Source organism: Peromyscus californicus, unplaced genomic scaffold, assembly GCF_007827085.1.
Source record: "Peromyscus californicus insignis strain IS unplaced genomic scaffold, ASM782708v3 Scaffold_19__1_contigs__length_69161282, whole genome shotgun sequence".
In the NCBI taxonomy this organism is placed as follows: domain Eukaryota; kingdom Metazoa; phylum Chordata; class Mammalia; order Rodentia; family Cricetidae; genus Peromyscus; species Peromyscus californicus.
In genome coordinates this window covers 13,531,030-13,550,666 of record NW_026294491.1, presented here as the reverse complement: position 1 = coordinate 13,550,666, position 19,637 = coordinate 13,531,030, and the positions used below count along the sequence as shown (strand labels likewise).

The 19,637-nt window shown below is 39.7% G+C and overlaps 1 protein-coding gene across 11 annotated transcripts in view; it reads left to right on the top strand.

The window, feature by feature from the left end:
- Nucleotides 1-19,637, top strand: part of Pcdh15 (protocadherin related 15) — a 1,435,070-nt gene that overhangs the window by 659,977 nt on the left and 755,456 nt on the right. Inside the window, exon 1 of one of the 11 annotated variants that reach the window (XM_052744715.1) lies at nucleotides 9,347-9,760. The exons of the other annotated variants lie outside the window; for them this stretch is intronic. The gene's annotated coding sequence lies outside the window, so the exon portion shown is untranslated. Of the gene's footprint in view, nucleotides 1-9,346; nucleotides 9,761-19,637 lie in introns of those variants that run through there. 11 annotated transcript variants of the gene reach the window in all.

Genomic DNA, 19,637 nt, shown 5'->3' with positions numbered 1-19,637 from the left:
GACATGTCATGTAAAGATATTTTACAATTCCTATCTGTCTTTATGCATCTTGAAATGAAAAGGGTGGAACTAGAAAACAATCAGTCTGACTGAGGTAAAGTAGACTCAGATCTGGAGTGGTGATACCTCCCTCAGTTCTTTGATGATTCCAGATCGTTTTAGCAATCCTCGTATTTTTGTGTTTCCATGTGAAGCAGAAAAATGGTTCTCCAAGATCTGTGAAGAACTGTGTTAGAATTTTGATGGTAATTACATCTGTATATGTTTTTGGTAGGTCATTTTTACTATATTAATCCTACTGTCACATAAGCAGAGGAGATCTTTCTATCTTCTGATATCTTCTTCAATTTCTTTCTTCAGTGTCTCAAACTTTTCATCTTGCAAGTATTACCTCAAGGTATTTTATATTTTTTGAGCCTATTATGAAAAAATGCTGTTTCCTTGATGTCTTTCTTAGTCCATTTGTCATTGGCGTATAGGTAGGCTACTGGTTATTTGTGAGTTAATGATGTATCCTATTACTTGACAGAAAATTTTCTTCAGCTGTAGGAGTTTCATAGTAGAGTTTTTAGGGTCACTTATGTATACAATCATGTCATCTACAAATAGAGATACTTTGGCTTCTTCCTTTCCAATTTGTGTATCCTTGATCCCCTTCGGTTGTCTTACATATCTAGCTAATACTTCAAATGCTATTATGAGTAGGTATGCAGAGAGTGGACAACCTTATCTTATTCCTGATTTCAGAGGAATTGCTTTGAGTTTCTCTATATTTAAGTTGATATTGGCCATGAGCTTGCTATAAAACTGCCTTTATTATATTAAGGTATGTCCCTTGTATCCATAATCTCTCCAAGACTTTAATCATGAACGATTATGGATTTTGTCAAAGGCCTTTTCTGCATCAAATGAGATGGCTTGTGGGCTTTTTTTTTCAGTTTTTTTTTATGTGGTGGGTTACATGTGGTGATATATTGTGTACCCTAATAAACTTTAGCTGAAGATGAGAAAACAGAACAAGCCACTAGATTAAACATAGTGGTCAGACATTGGTGGCTCATACCTTTAATCCTAGCATTTGGGAGGCATATGAGTTCAAAGTCACCCTGGACTACATGAGATTGACTCAGTCTAGGAGAGAAACACAGACAGGCAGTGATGGCACACATCTTTAATTCCAGTACTTGAGAATCACACACCTTTAATCCCAGCACTTGGGATCTCATGCCTTTGCTTGGGAAGCACACATGTCTTTAATCACAGGAAGTGATGGCTGGGCAGAGAAAGGTATATAAGGGCTGAGGAAACAGGAACTAGAGGGGTTTTTTCAGGCTAAGTTGGTGAGGTAAGAGCTGGTGCCTGTGGCTTGTTCCTTTGTCTTTCTGATCTTTCAGCATTAACCCCAATATCTGGCTCTGGGTATTTTAAGACCATTTAGGAAATCATGTTACAGTTACATTTATTGGTTGGTTACATATTGAATCATCCCTGCATCTCTAGGATGAAGCCTGCTTGATCATGGTGGATGATCTTTTTGATGTGTTCTTCAATTCAGTTTGCAAGTATTTTATTGTGTATTTTTACATCTATGTTCATAAGGGGAATCGGTCTGTAATTCTCTTTCTTTGTTGGATATTTATGGGGTTTAGTATCAAGGTACTGTGGACTTGGAGAATGAAATGGGCAATATTACTTCTGTTACAATTTTATGGAATAATTTGAAGGGTATTGGCATTAACTCTTCTTTAGAAGTCTGATAGAGTTCTGCACTAAAACCATCTGGCCCTGGGCTTTTTCTGTTTTGGAGACCATTAATGAATGCCTCTATTTCACTAGGTGTTATAGGTCTGTCAATATTTATTTGACTATGTTAGGTGGAATGTATCAAAAAAATTATCCATTTCTTTTATATTTTACAATTTGGTGAAGTACAGGTTTTTTAAAGTATGTTCTTACGATTCTCTGGATTTCCTTGGCGTCTATTATTATGCTTCCCCCGCCCTTCATTATTAATTGTTAATTTGGATCTTCTCTAGATGTCTTCTAGTTAATTTGGCTAAGGGTCTGTCAATCTTATTGATCATCTCAAAGAACCAACTCTCTGTTTCATTGATTCCTTGTATTGACTTTCTTTGTTTCTATTTTGTTGATTTCAACCATGAGTTTGATTGTTTCTTGCTGTCTACTTTGTTTTCTTATGTGATTTCTTCTTTTTGTTCTAGAGTCATCAGGTATGCTGTTATTAGTATGAGAGCTCTCCAGTTTCTTTATGTAGGCACTTAGTGCTACAAACTTGCCTCTTAGAACCTCCTTCATAATGCCCCATAAGTTTCTTGTGTTTTCCCTTTCATTTGATTCTAGAAAGTTTTAAATTCCTTTCATAATTTCTGTCTGGACTCATATTTCATTAACTAATGAGTTGTTCAGTTTCTGTGAGTTTGCAAATTTTCTGTTATTGTATTCAGCTTTGATCTCTGGTGGTCGGAATAGGATGCAGGGTGTTATTTCAATTTTCTTGTTTCTGTTGAGATTTGCTTTGTGTCCAAGTATGTGGTCAGTTTTAGAGAAAGTTCCATAAACTGCTGAAAAGAAGGTATATTCTTTTGTGTTTGGGTGAAATGTTCTGTAAATATCTGTTAGGTCCATTTGGTATATGAAATCAATTAGCTTCAGTATTTCTCTGTTTTGTTTTATAGTGGATGACCTGTCTATTGGCAAGAGTGGTCAATCATCCAGTATCAGTATGTGAGGGTCAATATGTGATTTAAGCTATAGTAGTGTTTCTTGGATACCCTCATGTTTGATGAATAGATGTTAAAACTTTTGGTGGATTTTTTCCTTTGATAAGTATGTAGTGTCTTTCCCTAATTCTTCTGATTAGTTTTGGTTTGAAGTCTTTTGTCAGATATTAAAATGTCTTTGCTGGCTTGCTTCTTGGGTCCATTTGCTTGGAATGTTATTTTCCATCTTTTTGCTTGAGGTGATGTCTATCCTAGATGTTAAGGTGTATTTATTGTATGCAACAGAAGGATAGATCCTGTTTTTACAAATAGATCCTTTCTATTAGTCTGTTTCTTTGGATTATGGAATTGAGACCGTTGATATTGAGAGATATCAATGAGTATTATTTGTTGATTCCTTCACTTTGTTGTTGTTGGCGCGCGCGCACACACACACACACACACACACACACACACACACACACACACACACACACACTTTCCCCCTTCTGATTTGCTGGCCTGGGATTATTTGTCCTTTGTATTTTCTTGTTTGTCCTTAATCTCTACAGGTTGAAGTTTTCTTCCTAGCATCCTCCGTAGGTCTGGATTTGTAGATAGATACTGCTTGAATTTGGTTTTATCTTGGAAAGTCTTTGTTTCTCCATTTACTGTGATTAAAATTTTGCTGGATATAGTAGTCTTGACTTACATCTGTGGTCTCTTAGAGTCTGCAGAATGTCTGTCCAGGCCCTTATGCTTTTAGAGTCTCCATGGAGAAGTCAGGCATTATTTTCATAGGTCTGCCTTTATATGTTACTTTGTCTTTTTTTCCTTGAAGCTTTTAATATTATTTGTTCATTCTGTATGTTTGGTGTATTGATTTTCATGTGCTGAGCGAAATTTTCTGGTCCAGTGTTATTTATGTTCTGTATGCTTCTTGTACATCCATAGACACCTAATTCAGGTTGGGGAAATTTTCTTCTAGGATATTGACCTGGATTTCCTCTCCTTCCTCTATTCCTATTATTCTTAGATTTGGTATTTTCATACTGCCCCATATTTCCTGGATGTTCTGTTTGAGGATTTTTTGAAATTTAACATTTTCATTGACAGAAGTATCCATTTCTTCTACTTTGTCTTCAATGCCTTAGATTCTCTCTTCCATCTATTGTATTCTGTTGCTGAGGCTTGCCTCTCAGGTTCATGTTCTAGGTATTAAGTTTTTCATTTCCATATTTCTTTCAGTTTGAGTTTTATTTTTTAATTGATTCTATATCTACTTTCAGGTCCTGAACTGTTTTATTCATGTCTTTTCACTGTATATGATTTCATAGATCATATTAAATGGATTTATTCCTTTCCTTTTTAAAGACTTGTATCATATTCATAAAGACTAAGTTAAGGTCCTTGTCTTGTGCTTCAGCTATGTAGCATTTCCAGGGCCTACTGGAGTAGGGTTGCTGGGCTCTGGGTGGGGGTGGGGCACCTACTGTCCTGGCTGTTATTGATTATGTTTTTACCCAAGTGTAAGCATCTGGGGTTGGGGAGATTGTAATTCTAAGTGCTGCCATCTGGTCTCATCTTTTCAGGGCGGTGCTTTTTTTCTTAGTTTCTGTTACTCTCTCTGTTTCTCAGGAGAGTGTAGGTGACTATGTGTTCCCTGGCAGGGAATGCTTTTGGGATCCTTCTCAGTGTGGCCACTGAGTTTTCCAAGTCATATGTATTTTTAGGTATTGGGAAATGATATTTAGGAATGTGGATGATCTAGAAAGTGGTGCTGACAGGGTCCAGAGGAGGTATAAAAGTAGAGTGTTTAGTGTCTCTTAGTTCCCTGGTAATGGGGGAAGAGAGTGAGGTGAGGCCACAGCAGGTAGTCTGCACCAGAGCTGGGGATGAGACTGGGTGATCCCGTGTGGAGGAAAGAAGGGAGAATGAAGATCTGAGGCTTGCCTAAGGCTCTGCTGGCCTACTTGCATCTCTGGCTAGTTTGCCATTTGGGTTCCCGGGGTATGCCTGCTTGAGTTGGGGCCTGAGACAGGGATGAGCAAGGAGGAAGGTTGGAGAAAATCTGCATGATCTGCTGAAGATGGGGGAAGAGAGGGAGGAGGCCAAAGCCAGTCTGCTACAGAGCTGAGGTACTGGATTTGGAGAGGAAGAAGTGAAGATCTGCAATTAGCCTACCTGATTTCCTGTCCTGGGTGGCCAGCAGGTTCCCAAGTTGCTCTTGTAAGCTAGCTGTTTGTTGTAACCCATTTGGTCTGAATATTCGAGGATCTTCACATTCCTGTCCCTTGAGCTGTGCCTTATGTAAATGCTGAGTTAATGAAATGAATTAAATACTCCTGGCAAAAAAAACTGAGTTAAATATATATCACCAGATCTTGATAGTAAATAGGGTTCGATTTTTTTTTTCAAAGTGGAATAACTCTCAGAGGAGCATTGTCAGACAAGATGGGAACATTTCATTAAAACTATATATGTGAATGTGTGCACAGACTTATATGAATTATATGTAATTTTAGGGAGATGGAGAATACTATGATTCTTTATAACTTTTCTAGACATCCTTACTGCTCTTTTACCCTCCTTCTTCTGTGTTTGAGAGTGCAAGGGTGAATGCATGGGGAGTACTGTAGGAGAGAAAGGGAAGGGGGAAAATTGTAAGTATATTATATATATTTAAAAGGGAAATTATTAGGAAAGAGTGGCAAAGACTTATGGGTGTGAGCATCGATGATTCCCAGGCCTCCCGTTTCTAGGTCTTACTGTGCAGTTTACTAGCAACTTTGGATTTCAGCTGTCAATAGCTGTGAATAGTAACAAGCCGGCAGCAGCTTGATCCCAACCAACTGAGGGAGACACAGCTTATAGTAACAGGCTATTTTAGTAATAATACTGAGACTTTTGTGCAGTGAAGCTTTAATCTGGGTTAAGGGAAATGATTTCTCTCCTCTTTACTTTGCAATGACTATTAACTCAAACCACCAGTCCTTATTCTACAAAGAGAGAAAAGGGTCTTCTTCCATTTTGCTTTCTCAATGGGCTATATTTAAGAATAACGTTGGCAGTGGTGGTGTACACCTTTAATCCCAGCACTTGGGAGGCAGAGACAGGTGGGTCTCTGTGAATTCTAGGCCAGCCTGGTCTACAAGGGAAGTTCTAGGACAGGCTCCAAAGCTACAGAGAAACCCTGTCTCAAAACAAACAAACAAAAGAATAATGGGGTTTTTGCTAATGGTTACTACACACTAATCAGATACTTTAAAATGTTTCCCACCAGAAAACCAACAGCAAAAGCCCATAAGAAATACTCTGTTTGTTTAGTACAAAAATTTGTTTGAGGTACTCAAAGGAATAAGTTACATTTTTAGTCAGTCCTCAGCAAGAGAAGTAGATTTGCATAATGGTAAACTCTCTTCATCAATCTGTTACTAAAATAAGTTATTATTCTAAACAATTAGATGAAGAAGATTGTATTTGTGTGTTTGCTTTTTAATTGTTTCCTAAAAAAAAAGGCAGTTTGCAGAAGTCCTGGCTCGGACACAGATGTTTATGAAGACATAGTTTATGCAGGAGAGGGGGTGATTTTTGACATGCAACTAGAGAACTCCCTTTTAGTTTCATGGCTCTGGAAATATGACAGTATATTTTTATGGAAAAATTCTCACAAAATACAACTATAATAACATGAAATTTTATGATACAACATAACATATATATTGTGTACCAACAGACACAAGTAAAAATAATTGTTAAGTGTATACAAATGGCTATTTTGGGATAAGAATGTGATAGGATAAGTTTTAGAGTTCAGAGAGTTAAAAAAAGAAAAATGGGTCAGGGGTTAGGGCTGTAGCTCAGTGATAGAGGACTTCCCGGGAATGGTTGAGAGTGAGGTTAGAGAGACAGAGTCTGAGAGGGAAGAAGAGAGAGAGAGAGAGAGAGAGAGAGAGAGAGAGAGAGAGAGAGAGAGAGAGAGAGAGAGAGAGAGAGAAGAGACAGACAAAGAGAGAGAGAGGAGAGTCACAATAGTGGGTTGACAGTTACAATTGCTAAGTTTGTATACCTTATGGTATTGCAATTTCTTTGTAGACATATCTGATAGAATGTTCTAGACACAGGGTGTATGCTATTTTTCTTCAAATTTAAAAATTTAGCAGTTCATTTATAATTTTAAAGTTTTAAATGTAATTTCCCTGTTGTCAATTTGCCTTATATACAATGATTTATTTTAACTGCAAATATGTGACTGTAAACAGAAATGAACCAAATTTTAATTTATTTTTTAAACATTTTTCACTTTTAAAGGTTTTCAATATTTAATCTTTTCCCAAAACATGTAACATATTATTTTTTTTGAAATAAGATTTATTTCTTGCATTTGTAATGGTCTGCTATGTTTTCAAATACCCCTTTCATGTGGCAGACTCTTTGCCCACCAGGGTATTATATTTCATAAACCAGACCACCTGCTAAGGGTGATATACCTCAAGCACTGTATCTCTGGGACACTTAGAAAAAGTCCTCACCTTAGTGAGGTCTGTTCATGGCAAGTATGTCAGTCATGAAAAGAAATAATCCCTCTTTATTTGGATATTCAGGGCCCCAGGCAGAACACAAAACTTGCAGCCTACCCTATTGGATAAGTCCCACTTAACCTACAACATTGCTTATGATAGTAAAGTGGAGTTTGGAAATTAGTCTGTGTTAATCTAAGATTCTATACAGACATTAAAATGAGAAACTCAATATCCAGACCTGTGAGACATCTTGTGGGTAAAGGCACTTGCTGTGGACCAAGTGTAGGATACCCAGGGTTTACGTTGTTGGAACAATCAAGCTGACACCAGTAAGTTGCCTTTTGACCTCCGTACACAGACATGCACAATGACGCAAGCATACACACACATTGAGTAAACAAACAAGCACATAAATAAATGTAATAAAAACCATAGTTAAAGAAATATCAAGATAGGTATTATTAATAAAAGCCAATTAAAAATAAATGTGCATATGCTATATATTCTCACAGGCATGTCATGAAATGTTTATGTTAATTAAATTATAGATTTATTGAAGAAATGAAATTATGGCTCTTTAAGAGTATACGGAGTTGAATTCCATTGGGGTTTAAGAAGAGGGAGAGATGGAGAGAGATGGAAAACCAGAGGAGTGGGAATATGTTTGGAGTATGCTATATTGTTTGTTTAACAGAAATTATTACCATAGTAGACTGCCTTCTATATTAATACGTCATTTAATTTTCTCAGACACTACCTCCCCTTTTCTGGTCTGTTTTAAAACTGTTTGCCTAAAATTTACTTCTAAACTCTGCATAATATTACAGTTTGCTAATTTTTAATAAAAAATGTTTTTGCTATCTAAACACAGATGTGGTCATTTCTTTTTCATTAAAAAAAAGTAAAATCAGCTGTTTCAGGAATCATCCTATTGATGATCTAATTTCTCACAGAAGACAAGGAAGAGATGGGATTTTCTGTGTTGTGGCTGATTTTCTGATGTGTCATGGAAGTTATAATTGAATTTTCCCAGGAGAGGGGGGTGGCTTTCTCATTAATACAAAACTGCAGTTAGTCGTTCTTATGAAAGCAGCTGCCTATCCAGTGCTCTGGATATCTATCTATATTCCTCACATGTGACAGTTGAGTCCAATGACTCTTTTCACATTGTTGTATCACTCTTTTTCTGGGGTTGTGAACAAATGTCTACTTCTCCAGGTGGAGCACTAGAGACAGACAGAGTCCACCAGAGTGCACACCAGGTCCACCTTGGGGAGCCAGGGAGATTGTAGGGCTTTCAGAGCACAGGGGAGGGGTTGGGTACTTACAGGGCTGTGGCTGAGGTATTAGGATATTTGCCTTTACTCTGCCCACTAGTGTATCTTCTGAACTTCATCGGCGAAGTTTAATTTGACTTGAGTAAATACTTTGCAGCATAAATGTGTTTGTTCAAAATGTGACTCTGGTTAGAGCTCACCATTTCACTAGTTTCTACAAGTCTAAAAATTAGTGTGAAGGTATCGTATAACAATGTTTTACAAATACACCCAATTTCAGAGTAAGTTTCGTCATAGCACCCTTCTGTGAGACATGCATGATTATACAAACCTTGAATGTTAACTTTTGTCTCCAGATGAACGCCTGAGTGTTTTGTTGTGCCCCGCCCCCAGTGGACCACAGATGTGAAAGCATTGGTTTTAGAAGTTGTATTTGAGGAGAGGGATTAGGTAGAAAAAGAAAAACAAGTTAAAGAGAAAGAGGGGGCGGCGGTGAACAGAGCTAAAGACATTATTTTTGCCTGGTCAATAATATTGTCACTGAACATAAGCGCTGAACTTCCTAATCCTGTTTAATTGAAACAGTACAAACAACCACACAAAAGAGCAGAGAACCACTAGACAGGCGAAGAGGACAGGGCATAATAAAGCCCTCGGCAGCACCGACAGTGGGATGTCGATTTGTCTTTGGGGCCCGCAGCACCTGCCACTAATTGGTGCAAAGCATTCAGCAGCCTCCTCCTGGCTGATCACATCCAACTGTCTCCTCTATAAGCCTAGAGGAGCAGGAGAGCTGATTGCTGCTGCTGCTGCTGCTGCTGCTTTTCAGCCAGCTGATCAACGTGCTGAGCTAATAGCCACAGATAGAGGGCATGCAGATCCCCGCTAGCAGCTTGGAGTTAGTTCCTCCTGGTACCTGAGGCAGTTGACATGCTCCTCCGAACATGGAGGGGGAGGATGGGATGCCTCCTCGGTTAATAGGTTAAGGGCTTCTGTTTTATTGTGTTTTATTCTTCTCCAGTAACATTTTTGTGTGTGTGTGTGCGTGTGTGTGTGATGAAATGAACATGGATATTAATGCTTCATCATCAATAGGAGCATAATTTGTGAATGAATCATCTTGAGACAGGAGTGAGCGAGCCAGCGCTGGTGGTCTGTAGCAGGATGTGCAGGAGTGATCTTGGCACGGAGAGTTGCTGCATGAGCTCGCGTCGACTAAAGAAGAAACTTTCAATGGCAAGTAAGTTCCTGGTTCCCATCTTTTTCATACTCTCTTGAGTTTAAGACAGCAGTGAGCTCCGTAGGACAGTGAAAGCTTGTTTTTGACGTGATGTTTCTCTGTTAGGACACCATTCTCTCACGTTTGTTCGGTGCATACAGGAGTGGTGGCCAAGGACTTACTTTCTTGCTTGTCCCCTTTACTTCCTGGTGGCTGAGTCCTCTTACAATTTCTCTTGAGATGCCAATGTCATTTGAATGCTTTTTTGAATTATAACTGCTTCATTTGGCTTAAAAAAAAGTCTAAATTGCTTTCTCTACTTATCTCCCTCTGAAAGTATAAAACCTGGCGTGCTGTGTTTTATGTGCACCAATACCAGTGTTTACTTTTGTCAGTGAAGTTGCTAGAGGTATTCATTTGTAAGCGACCTGATATAGTGAATGGTGAGCAATGCTGTCCGGTCTGCTGGTCTGCTGTATTGTGGATCTGGATGATGTTACTATCACTTCTTTAGTGTACAGGAAAATATGCTACTTTTGGAAAGTGTCTGGGAACGAAAAACTTGTAGGGTTGGACCTATGCTGATGTTTTCCTAGTAATACAAAAGTAGTCCTATATGCTCTCAACAACTTTCCTACTTTACAGACATTTTTTTGGTTGGGGAAATGGGCCTCAAGTAACTAGTTTCAGGCTTGGTCTCCTGAGACTCTAATGTGTGTGCCCTGTGCACAAAGGCCATTGGTGTAATGGAATTGTAGCACAGATCTGAAGACCCTGGGTTCAATGAAATGCAGTGTATCCTGGGGAGTTAACTCCAGTCATGCGTACAGAAAAGGGCCAGTTGTCATGAATAGAAACTAGATGCCTAAGTCGTGGTGTTACTTAACTTTAGAGAAGGGATTCAATTTTTTTTTTTTTTTTTTTTCGGGAAGGCATATTTTAAGCATAGAATGTTGCCTCTAGTTTGTTTGGTCTATGGGCAGGCTTTTTATACAGATGTTAATGCTTCTCTGCAAGTTGCCTCTGCTTTCTGTTCCTTTATTTTGTTCTCAGCGGTTGAGTTTGAGCCACAGTTTATCTGCACCTGAGAGTCTTCAAGTTTCAGCAACTTGATGCCTCTACCTCTGGACCTCTTCTCCTATGAGAGAAAGGTGCAGTTTAATGGGTGCTCAGTTCCACTGAGAGGTGACCTCTTCAACCCCAGCTGGTACTCAGCGAGCTGTGCCAATCCCTAGAACCATAACATAAAAGTTACCTCTAAGCACTAACCTCAAAGGGACATGAGCAGGTCTGAGCGTGAGACTCACTTATGGACTGTCTAGTAGGAAATGATGGAGTGACTGTGAACACTGCATATGAAGAGATTTACATAAAATCTTTATGAGACATTCTTAACTTGATGATATGATAGTGAATAATTGATGAGATTAGTAAGCATGAGAATTATAAAATCAGTTGCGCAAAGCATCCGTGCTTTTAAATTTAAGATAAGTGAATTTAAAGGGAAATACATTGTGTTTCTCAATATTTGCACATTTAAATTCTGAATAATTATCCTTCTTTAATCCAGTATTTGCAAGTAGGCAGGCAAGCAAACTTCTGCCTTGACTGGCATTGTCAAAAGTTCCAGGTTTTATTGATTTATTAATTATTCTCTGCTACCACCAGACCATGGGGACTTTTATTTCACGAATAAAAATGAGTCTGTTTTATAAAAGTAAAAGTTTAAAAACTCAGGTGTGACCAATTTATAAGGTTTGAGGATCTGCTGTCCTGTGCTGTAAAAGTGAAGACATGCTTCTACAAGAGCCTTTTATTCCTGAATTCATGGTGTAAAAAACGACAGAGCCCTCTCATGAACCAATACTTACCCCAACATTATTTTAAACACTAGAGACCTTTGTCTTTAAAAGACACTTACATTTTATTGCCTTCCTAACATTGCATAGAAATACATGGTTTTGAGTACATTCAAATCATTAGCAATAATAATCTAGACAGAAAGACTGCATTCTTTTTAAATTCATTTTATTTGTGTTGATTTTTTTGATGTGTGTGCATATGTTAGCTGACATGCGCATTCCATGCTCCCGTACCTTTGGAGGTTTGAGGACAATGTATTGAAGTCTGTTCCTTCATTCTCCCATGTGGTAAGAGAGGGTAGGCATGTAACTCATGTTATCAGTCTTGGCTGTAAGTGCCTTTACCTGCTGAGCCGTCTTTTGGGAGTTCACATTACATGTTAATGAAGAGGTTGTGTATGCTGTCTAAAGAGTCTACTTTATTTGTGACTTCGTGTTTATTGATTAATCATAGATTTGGGTTATAGCCATAATTGTTGCTGTTTTGGTTTTTATTTTTTTGGTATTTGTTTTTCTTTTACAATTTTCTTAAGGAATTATCCTTCCTTTTAGGATCCTTAATTTCTTAAAAAAAAAAACATCATGTAACTTTAGGTCCTGGTGGTTTTTACACATAAAATGATAGTGTAAAATGATGTCATTGGAATTATCAGTGCAGTTAAAAGTAACTTTCCAAAAACCACTTTCCACGCTCTCTACCAAAGCTTACGTGTGGGTGACACCTGCTTCCTTGCAGGAGCAGGTTTGTGTATATTGTCACTTTATAAGGTTGCAGATGGGACTGAAAACTAAAGATGACTTGTGGGGCTTTGTGTACTGTTTTCCTGGTCCTGTGATGCTGAGCTGCATGCAAAATATTAGAAAGAACGGTGGGAATTCATCGAGACCCTTAGCGGATTTTGAGAAAGAAGAGTAACTCTGAATAATTACAGCAGGGTTATATTCTCCCTAAAGCCACAGGTTCAAACACCTCGAAACTGAACTGAGAAGAACTATTCACTTACATCCAATCCTAGGGTCACTGAGATTAGAGGGGCAACAATAAAGGTGAATATATAAAGAAATTAAAATGCAGCCCTTCCTTCCTTGGGGTTGATCTTGAAGGTGAGCAGGAGCAGCCCTGTCTGTGTCTGCATCACAACGATGTGTCAACTGAAGTAACAGAATTGGATGAAGGTGAAAGCGAATGTTAGTTGGTCTCAGTCTGAAGAGGAGTCATAGACTGATGTGCTAGGTGGACACACACACAGGCACACAAGCGTGTACTCACATGTGCAGCCGTACACATCCAAAGAGATACACATACACACTTACACGCATATGCATGCACACAGAGCTATGCTCACAGGACCACAAAAAGGCATGCTTGTTCATTGTGTATACATGCAGACGTGTGTACACACACCAAATACCATTTATAGAAGAAACAAGTGAGCTTCAGATAATGCTCCAAGGACAATAATTGTTTTCCTTAGGACTTCAGCACATCCCTTCCATGCTGTCCTTCAAGTATTTTCATTTTCAATTCAGCTTTCAGTATTGTTATCAGCAAGGACATTAAGTAGGAAGTGTGTGGACTGTCAGTGTTAAATAATCTAAAGTCCAGTTTGGGCAGTCTTGTATTCACTCGGTGTGTGTGTGTGTGTGTGTGTGTGTGTGTGTGTGTGTGTGTGTGTGTGTGTGTGTATGTGTGTGCCAATAACAGCAGCCAAACTTCTGCCTTAAGATAAGTTTCTATCTGAGCAGACAAATGGAAAGGTTTTTCTCTTTTCTCACCAGCAGTTTGAAGGATGTGTTCAGCCATAAATTTGAGATCATGGCTACTGATCCCACAAATGCATAAGGCGCAAGTAGTCATTATTTCAGGAAACTACAGAAATAAAGCACTTCTCTCCTTCAGGCTGGTAAATGGAAAATTCAAAGCTTGTTTATTGTGTTTCTTGATGCGCAAGGAATTGACAGGAGGAGTCACTTCTGCGTGACTCTCAGAGAGTAAGCATTCTCAGGCCACGGCAGGTGCAGAGCGCCTACCACTTTGGAAGGACACTCATTCCCATGGCCAGAGAAAGGGCGGGTTCAGGCAGAATTAAGCACTGTTTCCTGAATGGGGGAGGACAGCGCTGAGGGATGAAGTACATCATTCAACTGGACCCAGCTAGTGAATGCCTGCACTGTGTCTTCACAGAGGTGTCAGAATGGGCCTTTTCTGCTTCTGCACCACTGAATCCTTATGGGGACGCAAATTGTTTATCCAAGGACAGTGACTTCCTTTTTGCTTTGCAATTTAATGGACTGGTTTCTTCAACTTTGCATACATCACTGGAATCCAGAGAAGGGTCTTTAGAGCTAGACGAGAGTTTCTGTTGCTTTTGAACTCAACATTTCAGCTGAGGGACAGACAGTCACAGACATGTCTCAAAAACTGACAAGTACACAGGAGGAGCCACCCAAATACTCACAAATAAAAAAGAAGGAAAGGGGTACCACAATAAGGCGAGAGACAGAGTGAAAGGTGGGCTCAAAGGAAGAGTGCAGGGAGACTCACATGCGTTGTGAGAGAAGATTAAAAATTGACTGAAGGGGGGGTTGAGAAGGAAGGGATATAGACAGACAAACCTGGACAGAGATATCCACACAGAAATTGACTGACAGTAATAGAGACTTCTGAATGACTAATAGAAAACAAAACAAAATCCCAGTGTTCTGGGTTAGTGCTTGTCACCTATAAATCACAGAAATGAGAAAGTAGAAACAAGTGGCTCTTGAGTTGAGGCTAGCCTTGACTATCTATGAAGGCCATTTCTCAAACAAATCACAGTGTAACACAACATAACACCATGCATGGGGAAATAAAGACACTACATGAGAAAGAGAGACCAAGGAAAGGGGGACTGAGGTAGATGGAAGGAAAAGAGAGAAGATGAAGAAAAAGTCTGCATTCAAAGGATGGTAGATGGGGTACAGTATGCATAGGTGAGGGGTGGATGAAATAGTCTTCTTATTTCCATAGGTGGAATTATAGAGAGAGATTGTTATAGGAGATAATGTGTATCCCGGCTGTGACCGAACTTGATCTAGTCTCCAGGCCCTGGCAGCCATGTGCACGTTGTGTGACTTCTCCAAGCATTACTTTATAATTGTAAAGAGACACAGAAATTATATAGAACCCTGCCTATGCAAGCTGTCCGATACAGGGCCTGGAGTCAAGAATGGTCTGAACAAGTAGAGACTGTTATGTGACATTATCATCATCATTACTATCAGTATAACTGTTATCTTAATTATCATTATCTTTACCATCACCATCCTCTAGGATGAATTCATAAAAGCAGGAGCATTGAAATCAGAGCTAAAGCCAAATCTTTCACTTCCTCCTCATTCTGCCTGTGCTACTGCACAGCATTTAGTACTGATCAGCTGGTTACTTCACTTATAAAACCCAGGTATGAGTGATGGCCTCTTGTTATTTCTTTGGGACTTTTATTTGGGACTTAAAGTGTATTAGCAAGTCCACTGAAATATTTAATAAACGGACATGCTTTTGCTCTGAATATTGTTTTCTAAGCTGAAATGCAATTTTGTTGTTTAATATGAAATATTGCAGTATGGCAGTCTGCTTTCTCCTTCCGGGTTCCAGATGATGTTTATTTTCTCTTTACTTAGCATGTGTGTGTGTATTTGGGTGTAAGTATATGTTTGTGTATCTGTGTGTAGGTGTGAATATTTTCAGAAGTCAAAAGAAGGTGCCAGATTCCATAGAACTGGAGTCACAAGTGGTTGTTAGCTGCCCAACATGGATGCTATAAACAAAACTCCATTGCAAGAGCACCAAGCAGGCTTAACCTCCGGGCTGTCTCTCCAGCCCTTGGTACTCTTAATTTTTATTTTTTATTTATTTATTTATTTATTTTTTTTGTTTTTCGAGACAGGGTTTCTCTGTGTAGCTTTGCGCCTTTCCTGGGACTCACTTGGTAGCCCAGGCTGGCCTCGAACTCACAGAGATCCGCCTGGCTCTGTCTCCCGAGTGCTGGGATTAAAGGCGTGCGCCACCACCGCCCGGCTCTTAATTTTTATATACAGATATATATCTGTCTGTCTATCATCTATCTGCCTATCTGTTTGTCTGTCTTACTATCTATCTATCTATCTATCTATCTATCTATCTATCTATCTATCTAGTGCCTTACTTGATTTAATTAAAACACTTGGTATCCCTATGCCATCTCTGCAGTTTTCAACTTAATCCTATTTTCAAACACGGGGATACTGTGAATTTCGATCATGCTAATCTGCAAATACATCATTATACAGCATGGTCTTTCTAATTTTCACATCAGTAGACCTTTTGTGGTTCCTTTTTAAACACCTAATTTATTATTATTATTATTATTATTATTTTGGGAAGCATTCCGTCTATGCTTTAAACAATTTCCTCCTCTTCAGAAATACATAAATTCCATTGTTTTTTTCTGGAGTAGCCGAGGATCTGAGTTCCATTTTCCACCAGAACTACAGCCCCCAGGAGGAGACAGTGGAACACTGGCTCAGGCAGCTTTGCTACCACAGGATGGGATGGGACTATCTTGAACTCTCCAATCCCAAAGGATAAGTGAGGCTTCTTTCACCTCATCTGTAACTTACTTCCAGATGAGGGGGAAATTCAGCTCAATCGAGCTCTTCTCATACTGAGTGTGTCCATTAATGGAGACATAAAGCCATGAAGTCTGGCAGTGGGTGTCAAGCCTAAGCCTGCCTGCTTAACTATATGTTTTACAGGATTGAGGTGAAGGTACACTTGGTGGGTGTGGTGAATGACCCTGCAAAAACTTGTTAGGGTGAGATCTGGAGGCTCAGTGAACCATTTGATTCTGGTGCTAAATGTACCATGATTCTAGACTGTCTACATTCAATAAGCAAGCACTACTATACTATGTAGCATGAATCTTAGTCTTATTAATAAAATCAAACCCAGGGCCAGTTATTGGGGTGAAATGCTAGATGGTCAGAGAGACAGAACAAGCCACAGCTAACCTTACCTGGTCAACTTCTCAGTTGGTCTTGTTTCCTCCAACTGGAGCCTCTGTGTCCTCATATCCGAATGGCTCTCAGCTGAACTGTGCTGCTAGAAGCCTGAAAGCTTAACCAGGCAAATGCTTAACCAGGCAAATGCTTAACCAGCCAAATGCTTAACCAGCCAAATGCTTAACCAGCCAAATGCTTATAGTTTCTGGTCCTCACACCTTATATACCTTTCTGCTTTCTACCACCACTCCCTGGGATTAAAGGCTCGCTTTCTGGGATTAAAGGTGTGTGTCACCATGCCTGGCCGTTTCCAATGTGGCCTTGAACTCACAGAGATCCAGAGGGATTTCTACCTCTGAAGTGCTAGGATTAAAGGTGTGAGTGCCAACATTTTCTAGCCTAAATATCTAGTGGCTTTTCTGTTCTCTTACCCCAGATAAGTTTATTAGGGTACACAATGTTTTGGGGAACACAATACTACCACAATACTAGGGAATAATTTCCCCCAAGACAAAGCAAATATGGGAATACATGAATAGATGCATGCATAGGTGGATGAATAAAATAGAAAAATGTTTGCTAGATAGCTAGACTGGTTGTTGATAGTTGAAGGTAATAGAGAGCAGATTATAGATGGATAAATGGATAATGGACAGATGGATGGTAGATTATAAATCATATATATAGATAAATACAGGTCATATACAAAGACTGAGAATTCCTGAGATCTGTAATCTTTAAGCTAGAGGTTCAGGAAAGCGGATGGTACATTTTGGTCCATGTCCACATCTGAATGCCGGAAACCCATTTCCCAGCTTGAAAATAAGCCTAGAGAGAGATTTGTTCTTCACTCAATCTGTTCCATTCAGGCCTTCAATAAACTGGGTGAGGAATGTGCACACTGAAGTGAGCAATCTGCTTTACATCCTGAAATGTTCCCACAGATGCACCGATGGATCACCACAAATGAATAGTGATGACCCAACTATCTGGGCATCTCACACCCTGTGGGCACGTGGAAAGACTCATCATGTTACCCTATAAAAATGGATCGCTACTGGTTCCTCTGTAGAAGAGCTAAGTTTTAGAAAACAAACTTCCTACACAATCTTTGTGATTCTGTGTCTGGGGTTGGTAGAATGACAGTTACAGTTACTCTCTTAGTGTTGGTAGCAAAAGGCTTACATGTTACCCAAATCTCTGTGTGTTGCGAAGATACCCTCTTCTCATCCCTTTGCCTAGGGGAAACAGTTTTCCTTAGAGTTCTTCCACCTGGCTCTGTTATCTGGTCCATATGGAGCCACAAAGGAAATCCAAGAGTGCCCTGGGATTTTGTTGCTTAAGTCATTGGTTCCATAGCCTGCCAACCTTGTTTCTAGTCTTCAGAGATGTTTTATGCATTTGCTGTTGTATACCAGAGTTTATCAGTCGTGACAAGAACAATGTAAGGGAATGGAACTATTATTGCAACACGGGAGAGTCAAGGCTTTCTGACTCACTCTGTAGGATGGTTCTACCTGTTCTGTGAAAGTCTCCAAAGCCTCTGTAGTGGAGGCACGGGAATGAATTTGGAGGCAAAGCACTGATCCAAGCAAGAGAAGGTGACACCTGGAAGGTACTTGCAACAGAGGACATTAGGAGTGCTTGTTTTGTTGCTCTTGTTCTCTTTTGATTTGGTTTTTGGCTGTTGCGTGCTTTTGGTTGTTGTTGTAGTTGCTGTTGTTCTGGGTATATACTTGTCAAGCTACAAGTGTATCTTGATGATTTTTCTATGTAGGACCCAAGACAGAAGAAGCATATGAAAACACCAAAACAGCATTTCAGCTTCCTCTCTCCTCTTAGAAATAATATATAGAACAAATCCATGTTTATTTGTCAAATCTTTATTATTTGTTAAGCTTTCAAAACTGAGCTGGTGAGTGGACTTGCTAGTACACACTCTGTCGGTGGGGGTGATGGAGAAATCCCAGCAAGTTTGCTCAGCTGCTTCTCACGTGTGCTTCTCTAGCTCTCAGGAGATGTCACTCCTAACTCCAAGAGAGGCTGAGTTATAAATTTGTTGTATACCAGATTTGGGGGTGGGAGTGACTTTTTATCAAGAGAAAGGAGTCTTTGTCAGTAGACATAAGAGGGAAAATAAAACATGGTGGAGGGCCTCAGACAATGAACAGCATTTGTAAACAAGTCGGTGTTGCTTTTACTGTATTTCATTTTTGTGGTTTAGTGGTTTTTTTTTAATTAAATTTTATGTATTTATTTTCCGTACCAACCACAGTTGCCCCTCCCTCCTCTCCTCATGCTCCCTCCCCCAATCTTCTTTCTACCCACCCCCATCCACTCCTCAGAAAGGGTAAGGCCTCCCATGGGAGTTAACAAAGCATGGCATATCGAGTCCAGGCAGAACTAAGCTGCCATCAAGGCTGAGCTAGGCATCCCACCATAGGGAATAGGTTCCAAAAAACCAGCTCAGGGGCCAGGGACAGCTCTTGGTCCCACTGCTAGGGCCCTCAGACCAAGCTATACAACTGTGCTCCACATGTGGAGGGCCTAGGTTGGTCCAATGCAGGCTCCCTAGCTGTTGGCCTAGAGTCTATAAGCTCCCAGGAGCTCGGGTCAGCTGTCATTTTGGGTTTCCCAGTCATGATCTTGACTCCCCTAGCTTGTAAAATTACTCTTCCCTCTCTTCACCAGGACTCCTGGAACTCTGCCCAATGCTTGGCTGTGGACTTTAATTCCCATCCTGAGATGAGTAATTAGAAGATAACAATTATTTCAGGTTAAGCAAAGGATTTAATTTTCAAATTTGCTTTTCAAACAAACTTTAAAAATATGGGTTAATTATAGCACTCACTCCATGATCCAGGACACATCACTATAGAAGAAGGGATAGAACAAGATGGGAGAAATACGCTGTTTCATTGTTTTTTAGAGACAGGGTCTCTCTTTTCTGGAGCTTTGACTCTCCTGGAACTCCCTCTGTAGACCAGGCTGGCCTCACACCCACAGAGATCCAC